Raw genomic sequence first — 16389 nt, 5'->3', positions numbered from 1 at the left:
AAAAGCTATGATTAACAGATCCTGTTATGACACTAGAGCTAGTGCCCTTGGACAAATACCTATAATAACTGTTTCCTTACCTGCAAAGTGAGATGAGTGGAGACTAGCTATCTCTAGCTATATCTAGACTCCCTTCAAGCTCCAAAATGTTATGATAATCACCTCACGTGAAAGAAAACTATCAAAGGAATGGAAGAAATGGTAAAATACCAATAATCTTTCTTTCATAACCCAAAATCTATATTCTAATTACCTCTGCCCTAGTGGAACATAATCTACTTTCTCCATTGGTTCTTTCTATTTGATTATATTCTCTATGCATTTTCCTACCTAACTCTAGAAAAACCTCTAGAAGTCCCAACTAGCTTTTCTTCCTAAGAGTTCCATCTTACAATATCTATTTTATCATGTCACTCTTATCTCCCTCCCTTCTTTAAATAAATTATGAAGACTATTAACACCTGAAAATGATATAACTTCTACATCAACCATGATAGATCAACAGTTTTTTACATTTTTAAAAATTCTTCCCTATTTCTACTATAGAAATGTTTATATTTTTGTCTACCCTAATGAAATTTAAGCAATTAAGTGTACCAATTTCAGTGTGTCTCTTTACATAAATATACAAAATCATTATTCACTTTAGTACTCAAATAATCACAAAGGTTATAATATGAGAGGCACTCTTATTAAGAGTACAGAGTGGGTTTGAATTTCACCTGTTAGCAGCTAAATGAGTCTGGGCAAGTTATTGATCTTATTTGGCCTCTAGCTTCTCCATCTGCTACATGAGTAAGATACTTCAGAGAGGTATAAGATTTAATTAAGTGGGTTAATTTCTCAGTACGATGCCAAAAAACGGTAGATGTTCAATAAATTTTACCCTCTATTAATAAAATTCGTTAATAACATACAAACTTATGCTTTCAAAAATATAATAAATTAGATGCAACTGTCTTCACAGTAGTCTTTTTTTATAAAGCAATACATAATGATATTCAGTGTTCTTAACCGTTCCTATAGTAAGACTTATGTAAGAAAGACCCTTCAAAGCACTTACGCTACAAATGAAAGAATTAACACAATCTTGTAATGAATTTCTTTCCTTGCACAGAGTCATGAACTGATATGACAGGATCACATGTTATTTTCAGTATACTCTAACCAGGGACTAACAGGGCTAAAACTGAGGAAATGCCATGCATTCAAAATTCTGTGCTCCTCGGTCAGAATGGCCATCATCAAAAAATCTACAAACAATAAAGGCTGGAGAGGATGTGGAGAAAAGGGAACCCTCTTGCACTGTTGGTGGAAATGTAAATTGATACAGTCACTATGGAGAACAGTATGGAGGTTTCTTAAAAAACTAAAAATAGAACTACCATAAGACCCAGCAATCCCACTACTGGGCATATACCCTGAGAAAACCATAATTCAAAGAGAGGCATGTACCACAATGTTCACTGCAGCACTATTTACAATAGCCAGGTCATGGAAGCAATCCAAGTGTCCATCGACAGATGAATGGATAAAGAAGATGTGGCACATATATACAATGCGGCAATAGATGTGGCAATGTGGCAAAGATGTGGCAATATATACAATATTACTCAAGAAATGAAATTGAGTTATTTGTAGTGAGGTGGATGGACCTAGAGTCTGTCATGTCTGTCATACAGAATGAAGTAAGTCAGAAAGAGAAAAACAAATACCATACGCTAACACATATATATGGAATCTAAAAAAAAAAAAAAAAATGGTCCTAATGAACCTAGGGGCAGGACAGGAATAAAGATGCAAACGTAGAGAATGGACTTGAGGACATGGGGTGAGGGAAGGTCGAAGTGAGAGAGTAGCATTGACACATATACACTACCAAATGTAAAATAGCTAGCGGGAAGCTGCTGCATAGCACAGGGAGATCAGCCTGGTGCTTTGTGACCACCTAGAGGGGTGGGATAGGGAGGGTGGGAGGGAGACACAAGAGGGAGGGGATATGGAGATATATGTATGCATATGGCTGATTCACTCTGTTATACAGCAGAAACTAACACACCATTGTAAAGCAATTATACTCCAATAAAGATGTTAAAAAAAAATGTGTTCCTTCCACTAATGAAACCCAATTCCCTATTATCTGTATAAACATTAATAAAATTATGAAGCTGCACATTTAGAGGTTGATAGAACAGAACTATTTCTAGATATAATTATTTTATGGTCTTGTAATTCAGACTTCTTTGACTGCAGGCTGGAACAATGATATTGATATATCAGTGTATATAGTGAGATAACATTACATTTCAAATATATGTTTAAAAATAGTACTCATCAGATTGTTGAAAGTATTGAAATGACAGGTTTTAAATGGTATTTTATTAATAATAACTGCAGAGTTTCAAATTTATTTTATTTCAGATCTTAATCTTATTCACTAAGGAAATTTATTAATGTATACACAACTACAACAGAAGCAATCTGAAAAAATAAATCCCTTTAATTCTGCTTTTTAAAATGTGTGTGTGTGTGTTTCTATGTGTGTATAAAGTAACATGATTAGAAGAGAATATTAGAAAGCACTGCCTGGGCTGGGTTCTCTTGATTCTGGTGCTATTCTACTTCTTATCTCTGAGTTAGCCACAATCCACAGATGGTAATGACAACAGCAGTATTAATACCTATCATTTATTGAGCATTTACCATGCTGTAGGCACTGACCTAAGTAATTTAAACTTCATAACTCAGGTAGACACTATTATCATTCCCATTTCTCAAGTGAGGAAACTCAGCCACTGACAGATTATACATTTGGCCCAAGTTAACAAAGTTAGCCAATAGCAGAGTTAGGATTCAAAGCCATGGAGTCAGGTTCTAGAGTCTACACTGAACCACCATGCTATGCTCCCTAGGCATATCATATTCTACAACTGAAGAGTGAGGAAATCCTGGAATAGCCCAACCCACTTCATAGACATAATTTAAGGAGAAAAGTGAAAAAAACGGCAACCTATAAATATGAGAGTCATCAATTATTTCAAATAAATGTCAAATAAATAACCTGAAATTACTTCAAGTAAGTTATAAAAATAAAGCCACCAAAAAATGGCAAGGGCAAGAAGAAAATTTCAAGATAGTAACTAAAACTGAGTTAGGAATAATACACTTTATTCATGATGGGGAAAATAAGATGATAAAAAAATTCTTAATGTTCTTGCTGGTGACAATGAGGAGCTCAGCTAAAAACATATGAAAACTATACAGCCGTTAATCCAAGTTACAAGGGAAATTCACAGTTATGCAAGTAGATGTCACAAAACTTAAATTATTTGCTTCCAAAAGCAAAGATATACTTTGTAATTAAAAGATAGACTTTTACAAATGAACTTATATACAAAACAGAAACAGATTCACAGACATAAAAAACAAATTTATGGTACCAAAGGGGAAATGAGGGGGAGGGATAAATTAGGAGTTTGGGATTAACAGATACACACCACTATATATAAAATAGATAATCAACAAGGACCTACTGTACAGCACAGGGAACTATACTATTTTGTAATGACCTATAAGGGAAAAGAATCTGAAAAAGAATATATATGTATACATATTTATGTGTGTATATATACGTATTTATGTATTTGTGTATATATGTGTATGTGTATTATGTGTATATATGTGTGCATGTGTATATATATATATATATATATATAAAACTGAATCACTTTGCAGTACACCTGAAACTAACACAACATTGCAAATCAACTATCCTTCAATTAAAAAAAAGAAATAAAAAATATGTTTAAATAAATAATAAAAAAAGACTGTTAAGTCAATTTCACATATAAGCTATATCTATAAATGAATAGGAAGCTAAGAGAAAACAGTGTTTCACTCTTGGTAAAAATAGCGGGTAACCAGTTTTAGACTGGGCTTTTACTTGAAATAGGATAATTCACATTCAAATATCAATAGGCACAAAATTAATTAAATTATAGAGGATTTTAATATGTGAGCAAAATAAAATGTATTGAGATAATTTAAGGCTGAACATAAAGAAAATAAAACTATGAGGTTTTTAAATAAATAATGGAATTGAATGAACCAAAAAAAAAATCTGTGTACACACATGAAATTAGACTATTGTCACTGATTTGTTTTTCCATTAGTATAAACTTAAAACAGAATAAACTCTACATTCAATAAACAATATGGGGCTACTGCCAAACCCTGTTCCTTTCTAGTATTCTACATAAAATTACTGAACCAGTTTCCCAAAACTGAGCAACGTGAGAAACATGTAACATGAAAATAATCTGACTTATAAATTTTAATAATGACTAATTAAAATCAAATATGATTTTAATTTTTTTTTATTTATTTTTTATTTTTTTATTTTATTTTATTTTTTTTTGCGGTATGTGGGCCTCTCACTGTCGTGGCCTCTCTCGTTGCGGAGCACAGGCTCCGGATGCGCAGGCTCAATGGCCATGGCTCACTGGCCCAGCCGCTCCGCGGCACGTGGAATCCTCCCAGACCGGGGCACGAACCCGTGTCCCCTGCATTGGCAGGCGGACTCTCAACCACTGCGCCACCAGGGAAGCCCTAATTTTTTTTTAAATAGTAAAGTTTGTGACTATTTTATTCCCTTTCTACCAAGGCAGTAATCCCCGGTATTATAAACAGATGAAAGCTAAATCACTTGCTCTCCTCAAAATAATGCCTTTCTGTCACTTACTTAACACAGAAGCATTGAATTTCAAATTAATGGTAAACGCCACTTACTAAACAACCAAAATTTTCGTGGCCCCAGTTTTGCAGACACCTCAGGAGATACCAGAAATCACTCTTCAGTTTTGATTTTTCCTTTCTAATTCCACATACCCTTTAACATTTGACACAACTATTCAAACAAATCATACAAAATCAACATGACTCATCTATTGAGTGTTACCATTTACTGAGTGCTTATTATGTGGCAGGTATTATTCTCTCATTTCTTTAAATATATTACCACATTTTATCAGTCAAGACAGGTATTATTATCCTCATTTTAATAATGAGAAAACTGAGGTGTACAGAAGTTAATAATAAAATTGCCTAAGGTAAAACTGCTAATAAGGTGTGGAATTGAAATTTGAACCCAGGCAGTGTAATTCCAGAATCCTTATGTAAGACTGCCAAAGTGACATATGTTTTCTCTTCTTGAAGAATCATTGCCCTGCCATTTTTGAACTATAAGTTTCTATCGATCTTCTTTTTGATGTTTTATTATTAACTCAATGATCTCCAAAACCGTTTTACCTCCCAAGGTTTTACAGGCTCCAGAGTACGGATGTCTGCTTTAGAATACTGATTATGCTACTAACTATGCGATGCTGGGCAAATTGCTTCATCTCTATGGCTCAACTACCTCATTTGTAAAATGAAAAGGACACACGGCATTTATTCTGAGGGCTATATGAGATAATACATGTAAATTACAAAACAGTACCTAATACACATACGTATGTTACTCTAACAGTTACAACTTTTGCAAATGCAGTTCTCTAGGACAGTAATAATTTCCTAATTTTGATGCAAAATTCAATTGAAACTTAATGTGAAATCTCTTCTTATACAGTGTCTCGGACTCATTAGAATAGACAGTACTACTACTCATCTTGTGGTATTTGTAAGAATTTCAACAAGATAGTACAACAAATTTTATACAACAGATTTTATACAAATAAACATTGATGATTTCAATGGCATTTTCAGCAATATACAGTTTGGCTTTTAAAAATACTGGGCTTGGGACATCCCTGGTGGTCCAGTGGTTAAGACTCCACACTCCCGATGCAGGGGACCCGGGTTCGATCCCTGGTCAGGGAACTAGATCCCGAATGCCGCAACTAAGAGCCTTCATGTCACAACTTAAAATCCCGCACGCCCTAACGAAGATCCCACAACTGAGATTCGAAGCAGACAAATAAATAACTAAACAAATATTTTTTCAAATAATAATAAATAAATATTTGTCTCTCTCTTTCTGACTTACTTCACTCTGTATGACAGACTCTACCGTATGCTAACACATATATATGGAATTTAAGAAAAAAAAATCATGAAGATCCTAGGGGTAAAACAGGAATAAAGACACAGACCTACTTGAGAATGGACTTGAGGATATGGGGAGGGGGAAGGGTAAGCTGTGACAAAGCGAGAGAGAGGCATGGACATATATACACTACCAAACGTAAGGTAGATAGATAGTGGGAAACAGCCACATAGCACAGGGAGATCAGCTCGGTGCTTTGTGACCGCCTGGAGGGGTGGGATAGGGAGGGTGGGAGGGAGGGAGACGCAAGAGGGAAGGGATATGGGAACAGATGTATATGTATAACTGATTCACTTTGTTATAAAGCAGAAACTAATAAAATCCTTTCTAAAAAAAAATAATAAATAAATAATAAAAATTTTAAAAAATATATAAATATGGAGCTCAAAAAACTTACATAAAACCGTATGATCATCTCAATAGATGCAGAGAAAGCTTTCAACAAAATTCAACACCCATTTATGATAAAAACCCTCCAGAAAGTAGGCATAGAGGGAACTTACCTCAACATAATAAAGGTCATATATGACAAACCCACAGCCCACATCGTCCTCAATGGTGAAAAACTGAAACCATTTCCACTAAGACCAGGAACAAGACGAGGCTGCCCACTCTACCACTATTATTCAACATAGTTTTGGAAGTTTTAGCCACAGCAATCAGAGAAGAAAAAGGAATCCAAATTGGAAAAGAAGAAGTAAAGCTGTCACTGTTTGCAGATGACATGACACTATACATAGAGAATCCTAAAGATGTTACTAGAAAACTACTAGAGCTAATCAATGAATCTGGTAAAGTAGCAGGATAAAATAATTAATGCAAGGAAATGTCTTGCGTTCCTATACACTAATGATGAAAAATCTGAAAGTGAAATCAAGAAAACACTCCCATTTACCATTGCAACAAAAAGAATAAAATACTTAGGAATAAACCTACTTAAGGAGAAAAAAGACCTGTATGCAGAAAATTATAAGACACTGATGAAAGAAATTTAAAGATGATAGAAACAAATGTAGAGATTACCATGTTCTTGGATTAGAAGAATCAACATAGTGAAAATGACTATACTACCCAAACAATCTACAGATTCAATGCAATCCCTATCAAACTACCACTGGCATTTTTCAAAGAACCAGAACAAAAAATTTCACAATTTGTATGGAAACAAAAAAGACCCCAAATAGCCAAAGCAATCTTGAGAAAGAAAAATGAAGCTGGAGGAATCAGGCTCCCGGACTTCAGATTATACTTCAAAGCTCCAGTATTCAAGACACTATGGTACTGGCACAAAAACAGAAATATAGATCAATGGAACAGGATAGAAAGCCCAGATATAAACCTACACACATATGGTCACCTTATCTTTGATAAAGGAGGCAAGAATATACAATGGAGAAAAGACAGCCTCTTCAATAAGTGGTACTGGGAAAACTGGACAGCTACATGTAAAAGAATGAAATTAAAACACTCCCTAACACAATACACAAAAATAAACTCAAAATGGATTGAGACCTAAATGTAAGGCCAGACACTATCAAACTCTCAGAGGAAAACATAGGCAGAACACTCTATGACATAAATCACAGCAAGATCCTCTTTGACCCACCTCCTAGAGAGATGGAAATAAAAACAAAAATAAACAAATGGGACCGAATGAAACTTAAAAGCTTTTGTACAGCAAAGGAAACCATAAACAAGACGAAAAGACAATCCTCAGAATGGGAGAAAGTATTTTCAAATGAAGCAACTGACAAAGGATTAATCTCCAATATTTACAAGCAGCTCATGCAACTCAATATCAAAAAAACAAACAACCTAATCCAAAAATGGGCAGAAGATGTAAACAGATGTTTCTCCGAAGAAGGTATTCAGATTGCCAACAAACACATGAAAGAATGCTCAACATCATTAATCATTAGAGAAATGCAAATCAAAACTACAATGAGATATCATCTCACACTGGTCAGAATGGCCATCATCAAAAAAATCTACAAACAATAAATGCTGGAGAGGGTGTGGAGCAAAGGGAACCCTCTTGCACTATTGGTGGGAATGTAAATTGATACAGCCACTATAGAGAACAGTATGGAGGTTCCTTAAAAAACTAAAAATAGAACTACCATATGACCCAACAATCCCACTACTGGGCATATACCCTGAGAAAACCATAACTCAAAAAGAATCATATACCACAATGCTCACTGCAGCTCTATTTACAATAGCCAGGACATGGAAGGAACCTAAGTGTCCACTGAGAGATGAATGGATAAAGAAGATGTGGCACATATACACAATGGAATATTACTCAGCCATAAAAAGAAATGAGATTGAGTTATTTGTAGTGAGGTGGATGGACCTAGAGTCTCTCACACAGAGTGAAGTAAGTCACAAAGAGAAAAACAAATACCGTATGCTAACACATATATATGGAATCTAGAAAAAAAATGGTCATGAAGAACCTAGGGGCAAGACGGGAATAAAGATACAGACCTACTAGAGAATGGACTTGAGGACACGGGGAGGGGGAAGGGTAAGCTGGGACAAAGTGAGAGAGTGGCATGGACACATATACACTACCAAGTGTAATATAGATAGCTAGTGGGAAGCAGCCGCATAGCACAGGGAGATCACCTCGGTGCTTTGTGACTACCTGGAGGGGTTGGATAGGGAGGGTGGAGTGAGGGAGATGCAAGAGGGAAGAGATATGGGGATATATGTATATGTATAACTGATTCACTTTGTTATAAAGCAGAAACTAACATACCATTTTAAAGCAATTATACTCCAATAAAGATGTTAAAGAACAACAAAATGATTACATAAAACTTCAATTCCTAAAACCCAAAACTATGAAAATCAAACACTTTTTGTAACTTTTTGAAGTGAAAACCTGACCTGAACAGATTTTGATACCATTTATCTAACTGACTGCTAACATGCATGCTTCAATGCTGAAATATTAATGTGCTTGATTATATGGAAACACGTTTTACTCCCCCTCCAGTATATGTAACATATGGCATATGTACTGTGTTACCTCTCTAAATTGGGGAGGGAAGGGTATGGGGGCACAGACATAACATTACATAATGAAACACATCTGACTCCAAAGGTTTCCCAAAAAGGTTATGAAAACCTATATATCATACAAGCTTTGGATTTACTTCAGGAACGTAAGGGTAGTTCAATAATAAAAATATTGGGCTCTAGAGTACATATCTATGATCTTTAGGAAAAGAGATTCAATTTATTCTTCAAAGAACAGAAGTTATCAGAGTATTTCAAATATCCAGGAAAAACTTTCTCCAACACCCTTTGTCCCCTTTTAATGGTAGATGGTTAGAAAGGGTTATAGATATACAATACATAGGAGGACTGTATGAACCTAATATTATGCTGCCTTTTAAAAGGTACATAATTCCATAATACTACTAAAGGTTAAAAAGAAAAGCAAAAGGGCAATTCATTTTAAAGTTTTCATTATAAGAGCTTCCTCGGGGAGAAACTTACTGCTGGCCGATGTGAAAAGCAAATGTGATGGAAAATTTCTGAAAGATGGAACAGGTCTGAATCTACTGCTTACTGCCTTTGGAAGTAAATAATTTGCTTGGTAGAATTTCAAGAACAGAATAATAAGCTCAAAAGAAAAAGACGGACAAAACTCATTTGTCTCCAACAAAGCTAATAAAAGTTCCAGTTTGTTAGGCTAAGTGCTGCATTTGACTCCATTATATTCTAACCACTTATCAATGAGTGGGAATAGTTATAATAGTTACAATTTAGTTATAATTCACAGAGGAGAAATTTTTAATTATCAGATGATGTAACTGCCACAAATCTTAGTGTTACAAAAACCCAGGTCTCTGAAATCATCTCAGAAAAAGGTTTTAAAAACAAAGAAAGTAGAGGAAGCATTCCAAAAACAGCAACAAAAGATTCAAAGGTAGAGGATCTGAATGGGAAAAATATACTGGAACTTGGGTAGGGGAGAGACGGTAAACAGCAGAAATAGAAAATGGTGACAGGACATGACATTTTATGCTTGCATTCAATTATCCTTACATCTAAGCTAGGGTTACAATGTATAGTTTTGGTTTTCCCAGCCTCTCCCATTCCTGACCTCCCAGAATCAAGGTACACCTATAATAAGCAAAGGGGTGAAAACTTTCCTACATGACTCTAACCTGAAAGCGCAAAAGGCCATACGCAAGAGGGTCTAATCACAGTAATATGAATGGAATCAACAGGGAATGGTTGGTAAATACCAATAATTTGCTTCCTTCCAAGAAACTTAATTTTAACTGTTTTGGCTCTCTCAAGCCCAGGAACATAACTCGAGGCATTTTTAAGACATTACAGAAGGATATGTAACTTTACAAAGTAGAGAGTAAAATAAATAGAAAATTTTACCCTATCTTCCCCAAAGATGAAATAAACTTAAGATAGTTATAAAACTTTAGTGTTGAATGTCAGAGCTTTCTTTTATGAAAAAGAAAATAAGTATATCTTACTTAGAGATTTTTAAAACATGTCAGTAATACAGACATATTCACTGCCCACTAAACCAGTATTTACATATTTTTAAAGTATGATCCTCCAGGCCTACATGTGAATCTCAGGAACTCACCTCAGACCTAATGATCAGATTTGGAGTGTGGGGTTCAAAAATCTGCATGTCAAACAAGAGGTTTGGTTGATACTCATGCACATCAAAATCTGTCCTATTCACACCTCAGATTTCAGAATTAGAAAGGACTGGTAGTATCTTCACCAAGCAGTGACAATTACAGTTTATAACAAGAACCCAAAGATGTTTTTCAAAAATCCTGAAATACCTACTCATCAAACATTATTACTAAAGTTTTAAAGTTAAATGTATTTTGATTATTTTAATTACTGGAATCAAAAAGTCTATTTACACCATATTTTAAGCAGAATAATTACTTTGACAGCATAACTTATTTTCCATCCTTTATATAACCATGTGAGCAGAGTTCTAGGGTCTGTCATATTCACAACTGTATCTCCAGTGCCTAAAACTGTGTTTTATACATGCCTGATACACCTCCAAAAACTGGCTGAGTGACTGAAGAATTCTTCAAGTATTCTAAATGAAGGAAATTGAACTATTTCAAAAAAATTTTTCATTACTTGCTGCAATTCTATTACCTATCAAATTAATGAGAAACTACAGATGTATGAAGAGTACCCTTTACATTATTGCCAAGGAAATTTGTTTTCTGTGTCCGTGTTTCTTTGTGTTTGTTCAAGTTGAAAATTCCATAAGATTCTTCAGTACCGGCCATCGCCTATGGCATCAAATTCAACTCCTCTGCATGGTATAGGGTCAGAGTTAAGGCAAGTAATCCTCAGTACTCGCAACAATAAATGCAAGTGTAGCAGAGATTTCTTAAGAGCTGTTCATAATCATCTAACCTTGGAAATACAAGTCCCCTATATATGAACCTTCAAGTTGCAAACTTTCAAAGATGCAAACATGTGTTCGCATGTCCAATCACATAAGTTAGTTCACGTGTCTGGTGTACACTGTCACACGCATGCCTCCTCTATAAGTGGTTGTGTTTTTGTTTACTTTACTGTACAGTACTGTATAGAGTACAGTAGTACAGTATCTTTATTTCAAGCCCAGGATGTCCAGAAGCAATGGTAAAAGCAGTGGTGATGTAACTGGTACCACTAAGAATCACCAAGAGAGACAAGAGGAAGAAGAAGTAACTGAAGAACCAAAGAGATTCACGATACAGGAAATGGCAAAGGGATTTTCTTTGAGGAGGCACTGTTAGTTTTTGAGGCATAGGACCTAAATGTAGAATGCTACACAAAGGTTGCAGCTACCATTCAGAATGCAATCCAGTGCTACCGTGTCATCTATGACAAGAAAAAAAGAGCTACTACCCAGACATCACTGGATCGTTTTTTCAAGAGTAGATAGAATTGAATCCAGCAAGGAACCAGAACCTGTGCCATCAAAGTCAGGAGTGAGCAGCTTGCCCTCCGACTCCTATTGCTGACGATCCTTCAGCTCCACCACCTCCCACCTCCTCTCCCTCCTCCAGTCAGTAACTCTTCTTGCCTGTTCCCTTGATGCCAGCCCCTGTATGCCAGCTGTTGTACTGTACTTTTCAAGGTACTGTACTATAAGACGAAAAATGTTTTCTTTATTTTTGGGTTTGTTTTTTATGTATTATTTGTGTGAAAAGTATTATAAACCTATTACAGTACAGTACTATATAGCTGATTGTGTTAGTTGGGTACCTAGGCTAACTTTGTTGGACTTACAAACAAATTGGACTTACGAATCCTCTCTAGGAATGAAACTCGTTCGTATGTAGGAGACTTACTGTATGGAAAATAGTGTCAGGCTGTGTATGGAGAATTTCCTATATTGTATAATTCCCCTCTTCGATAAAGGGAAATAACTGTTATATTAAAAACTCTGTAGGTTTATGTAGAAGATTTGTTTAAAATATATAATAAATTAGGAACAAATCTGTAAGGATTAGAGTTAGACCTGACCGTAAGAACATTTCAATTCCTATGTTTTAAAAACAGTTATCTTAGGAAATTCCCTGGCGGTCCAGTGGTTAGGACTCCACGCTTTCACTGCCAAGGGCCAGGGTTCGGTACCTGGTTGGGAAACTAAGATCCCACAAGCCACACAGTGTGGCCAAAAAATAAATAAATAAAAGACAATGAAATAAATAAATAAATAAATAAATATTAAAATAAAATTTTAAAAGTTATCTTCCCAAGTAAAACAAAGCAGTTAAACCAATAATAATTGCCCAAAAGTACCAAAAACTTAAGCATTAATATGTGAAGAAGAAGCCATTAACACTGCTCTGGTCAGTGGTCATAATACAGCCAAAGACCCAATATGCCATAACAGAGAAGATGGGTCCATTTTCATCCACTATACCAAAGAGCCATCCCTAACCACCACCCACCCTCTCCCCAACACACACATTTTTTTTTAATGACTTGGGGGAGGGGGCATGTCACGGGGGTAAGTATAACTGCATAGAGTTGTGTGGGTGAGTTAAAGAGGAATTTCTTAACCTAGTCCAAGAGCCATTACACAATATCAAATTCCTTGAATTTTACTACTTTATTCACTCAAATGATAAAATATACAAATTCACAAGGTACTAACTCACCATTATATATTTATATTTATATATATATATATTCTTTATAATAGTTAAATACTTCTAACATCCATAAAGTGACCCCTTGCTTTTTCCTTCATTTTGATTCATCTGGACCTCTGTCAAAAATGACAGACACACAGGGACTTCCCTGGTAGAGCAGTGGTTAAGAATCTGCCTGCTAATGCAGAGGACATGGGTTCGATCCCTGGCCCGGGAAGATCCCACATGCCATGGAGCAACTAAGCCCATGCGCCACAACTACCGAGCCTGCACTCTAGACCCCGCGAGCCACAACTACAGAGCCCATGCACCACAACTACAGAAGCCCACACGCCTAGAGCCCGTGCTCCACAACAAGAGAAGCCACTGCAGTGAGAAGCCCGGATACTGCAACGAAGAGTAGCCCCCGCTCGTCACAACTAGAGAAAGCCCACGCGCAGCAAGGAAGAACCAACATAGCCATAAATAAATAAATTTATTTATTTATTTATTTATTAAAATATGACAGGGGCCTTCCCTGGTGGCGCAGTGGTTGAGAGTCCGCCTGCTGATGCAGGAGACACAGGTTCGTGCCCCGGTCTGGGAAGATCCCACATGCCGCAGAGCGGCTGGGTCCGTGAGCCATGGCCGCTGAGCCTGTGCTCCGCAACGGGAGAGGCCACAACAGTGAGAGGCCCGCGTACCGCAAAAAAAAAAAAAAAAAAAATATGACAGACGCACAAATGAAAGAATAAGTCTCAAAAATACCAGATAGAGTAGTTAAATATAATCAGAAGTGTCTTATATAAATGTCTTATCTATATATTTTATTTATAAATATCCCTGGTCTACACCACAGAAAAAGTTCAATAAGCAATTTACAATTTAAACTTATGGATGCATCTTTTAAAAAATGAATTAAATTTATGATCAACAGAAATAAAAACAAATCTGTCTGGCATTTAAATAATGAAGCTAATAATTATGAGGGAAAAATTATAATTCAACTACATCTATTTCTTAAAAATAAAAAAAACTTAAATACTGATAGTATAACATAACATTCTTCCCATGTTTAATTTCACATCCAAATCTTAAGGATCATTTCCCAAGAACATTTAAAGCCACATCATTTTGCCAAGTGTCTCTCTCAAACCTTGAGTGATAATCAAATTACTTGTTTCAAGAAAATATCAAAACACTCTTTAGAAGAAAATGTCATGTTTGTCTATTTTCTCATCTTCAACTGTTAACCAGTCTCACCTCTGCCCAAATCTCATTTGACAATAGTGTTCCATATGATTTTAGCGATTCAACGAAGTTTTCATAGACATCATGAAATCCTCTATGTTTTATGAGATCAGCTATTTTACTTTACAATACAACCACTTCCCTTCTCTTCCACCAATAAAATCCTATAAAATCCAATAAAATTCCACCACTTCCTCTCTTCTGGACTCTTGCAATGTTCCTAACATTCCTCTTAGCTTCCAATGGAAGGGGGTTGAGAGGGACACAGAATCTCTATCCTCTACATGGGATGGGAGCCCCAGTAAATATTTTAAAATCTAAAACAGATCCTACTCAAAACTCCCCCATGACTTTTTATTATCTCTTCACTTCACTTCATTCATGTGTCAGCTCTCTAATACATCTAATTTCCTTCCTAGGGTACTACTTACATGTTATGTACTACTACTATATTATATTTTTGCTTATTTAGCATCTGCCCCAACCTCCACACACACACACCCCAAAAGGTAAGCTCCATAAAGGCAGGATATTTGCCAGCTAGATTCAACACTTCAAACAGTGCCCAGTGCATCAGAGGCATTAAATAAACAGAGCCAGTTAAATGAATATAATACTATATTGTCAACAAGTTATTAAAAGTCGTCAGTAAGATTAACAAAGACCTGGACACACAGATAGAAAGAAACACTACTGTTAAAGGCTATGACAGAGAGTCATATGACGATGAGAACTATCAGTTTATTAGAGAAGATTTTGTGATATATGACAACTTTTACTTGCCTGCATGCACTCACATAATAAATATTTCACTGACAAAGATTCCATGTATATCAGGAAGTGAATGTTAAGCTTAAAGATAATATCCCACGGCTGAGTCATTCCCAAGTGTTTTAAAGAAAATAAAATATGGACAAAAACAAGCTGAATTACACAGGTAAAGTGACCCCAGAATCACCTAGTACTCACGAGGATTCTCCATAAAATGGCTGACGAAGAATATCAAACATCCCAGGAATGTTCTTTAACTGAATATCCCTTGTGCCCCTTCCCCAAATATTGTCCCAAACTAGATCTAAAATAGCTTTCCTGAACTGACAATGGCTCTGAAGCTTAGTGTAATCTCTTGCACTGTCATTGGACTGCTTGATAATCCATGTTATCCTAAAATCATCTGTCTGAAAAGCTTACATTAGACCACTATCCTAAGTGGATTAGCAAGTTAAAAACATGTAAAATTGCTCTTGCTTTGAACACGACAAAAAAGTTCAAATTCAAATTTTAGGTAGTAGATATTTCAAATAGATCTTTAGAGCTATATAGGGACCGCAGACATTCACTATATTTCAAAAAAACTTACTGAAGGAGGCCAGTCACTACTGCTACTCAAAAACCTAGGGGGGGCTTCCCTGGTGGCGCAGTGGTTGAGAGTCCGCCTGCCGATGCAGGGGACACGGGTTCGTGCCCTGGCCCGGGAAGATCCCACATGCCGTGGAGCGGTTAGGCCCATGAGCCACGGCCACTGAGCCTGTGCATCCGGAGCCTGTGCTCCGCAACGGGAGAGGCCACAACAGTGAGAGGCCCGCGTACCACAAAAAAAAAAAAAAAAAAAACCTAGGGAAACAGTCACGAGTAAGACAAATGTAATTCCTGCTCTAATAGAGGGTACAGAAGGGAAGACAAATTAATAATGGGGAGTTATAAAGAAAATACCAGGGATATCTAAACTAACAGATCTATCTAATGGCCTCATTTTAAATCTGGGAATGAGATCTGCAAGAAAATTCAACCAGTTAGTGGAAAAGTTAAAGGTATTAGTTTATCTAATTCTTCCCTAATATTACCATTTCATGTTCTCCAATTATAGATTTCTAATGTCATCTG

At 36.0% G+C, this 16389-nt stretch overlaps 1 protein-coding gene across 3 annotated transcripts in view; it reads right to left on the bottom strand.

Moving 5' to 3' along the window:
• COP1 (COP1 E3 ubiquitin ligase) overlaps window positions 1–16389 on the bottom strand; it is a 223871-nt gene that overhangs the window by 129263 nt on the left and 78219 nt on the right. The gene's annotated exons all lie outside the window — the stretch shown is intronic.

Source organism: Mesoplodon mirus, assembly GCF_964341445.2.
Source record: "Mesoplodon mirus genome assembly, chromosome: 3".
Classification (NCBI taxonomy): domain Eukaryota; kingdom Metazoa; phylum Chordata; class Mammalia; order Artiodactyla; family Ziphiidae; genus Mesoplodon; species Mesoplodon mirus.
The sequence above is the reverse complement of the archived record's forward strand: the minus strand, read 5'-3'. Positions and strand labels throughout refer to the sequence as shown.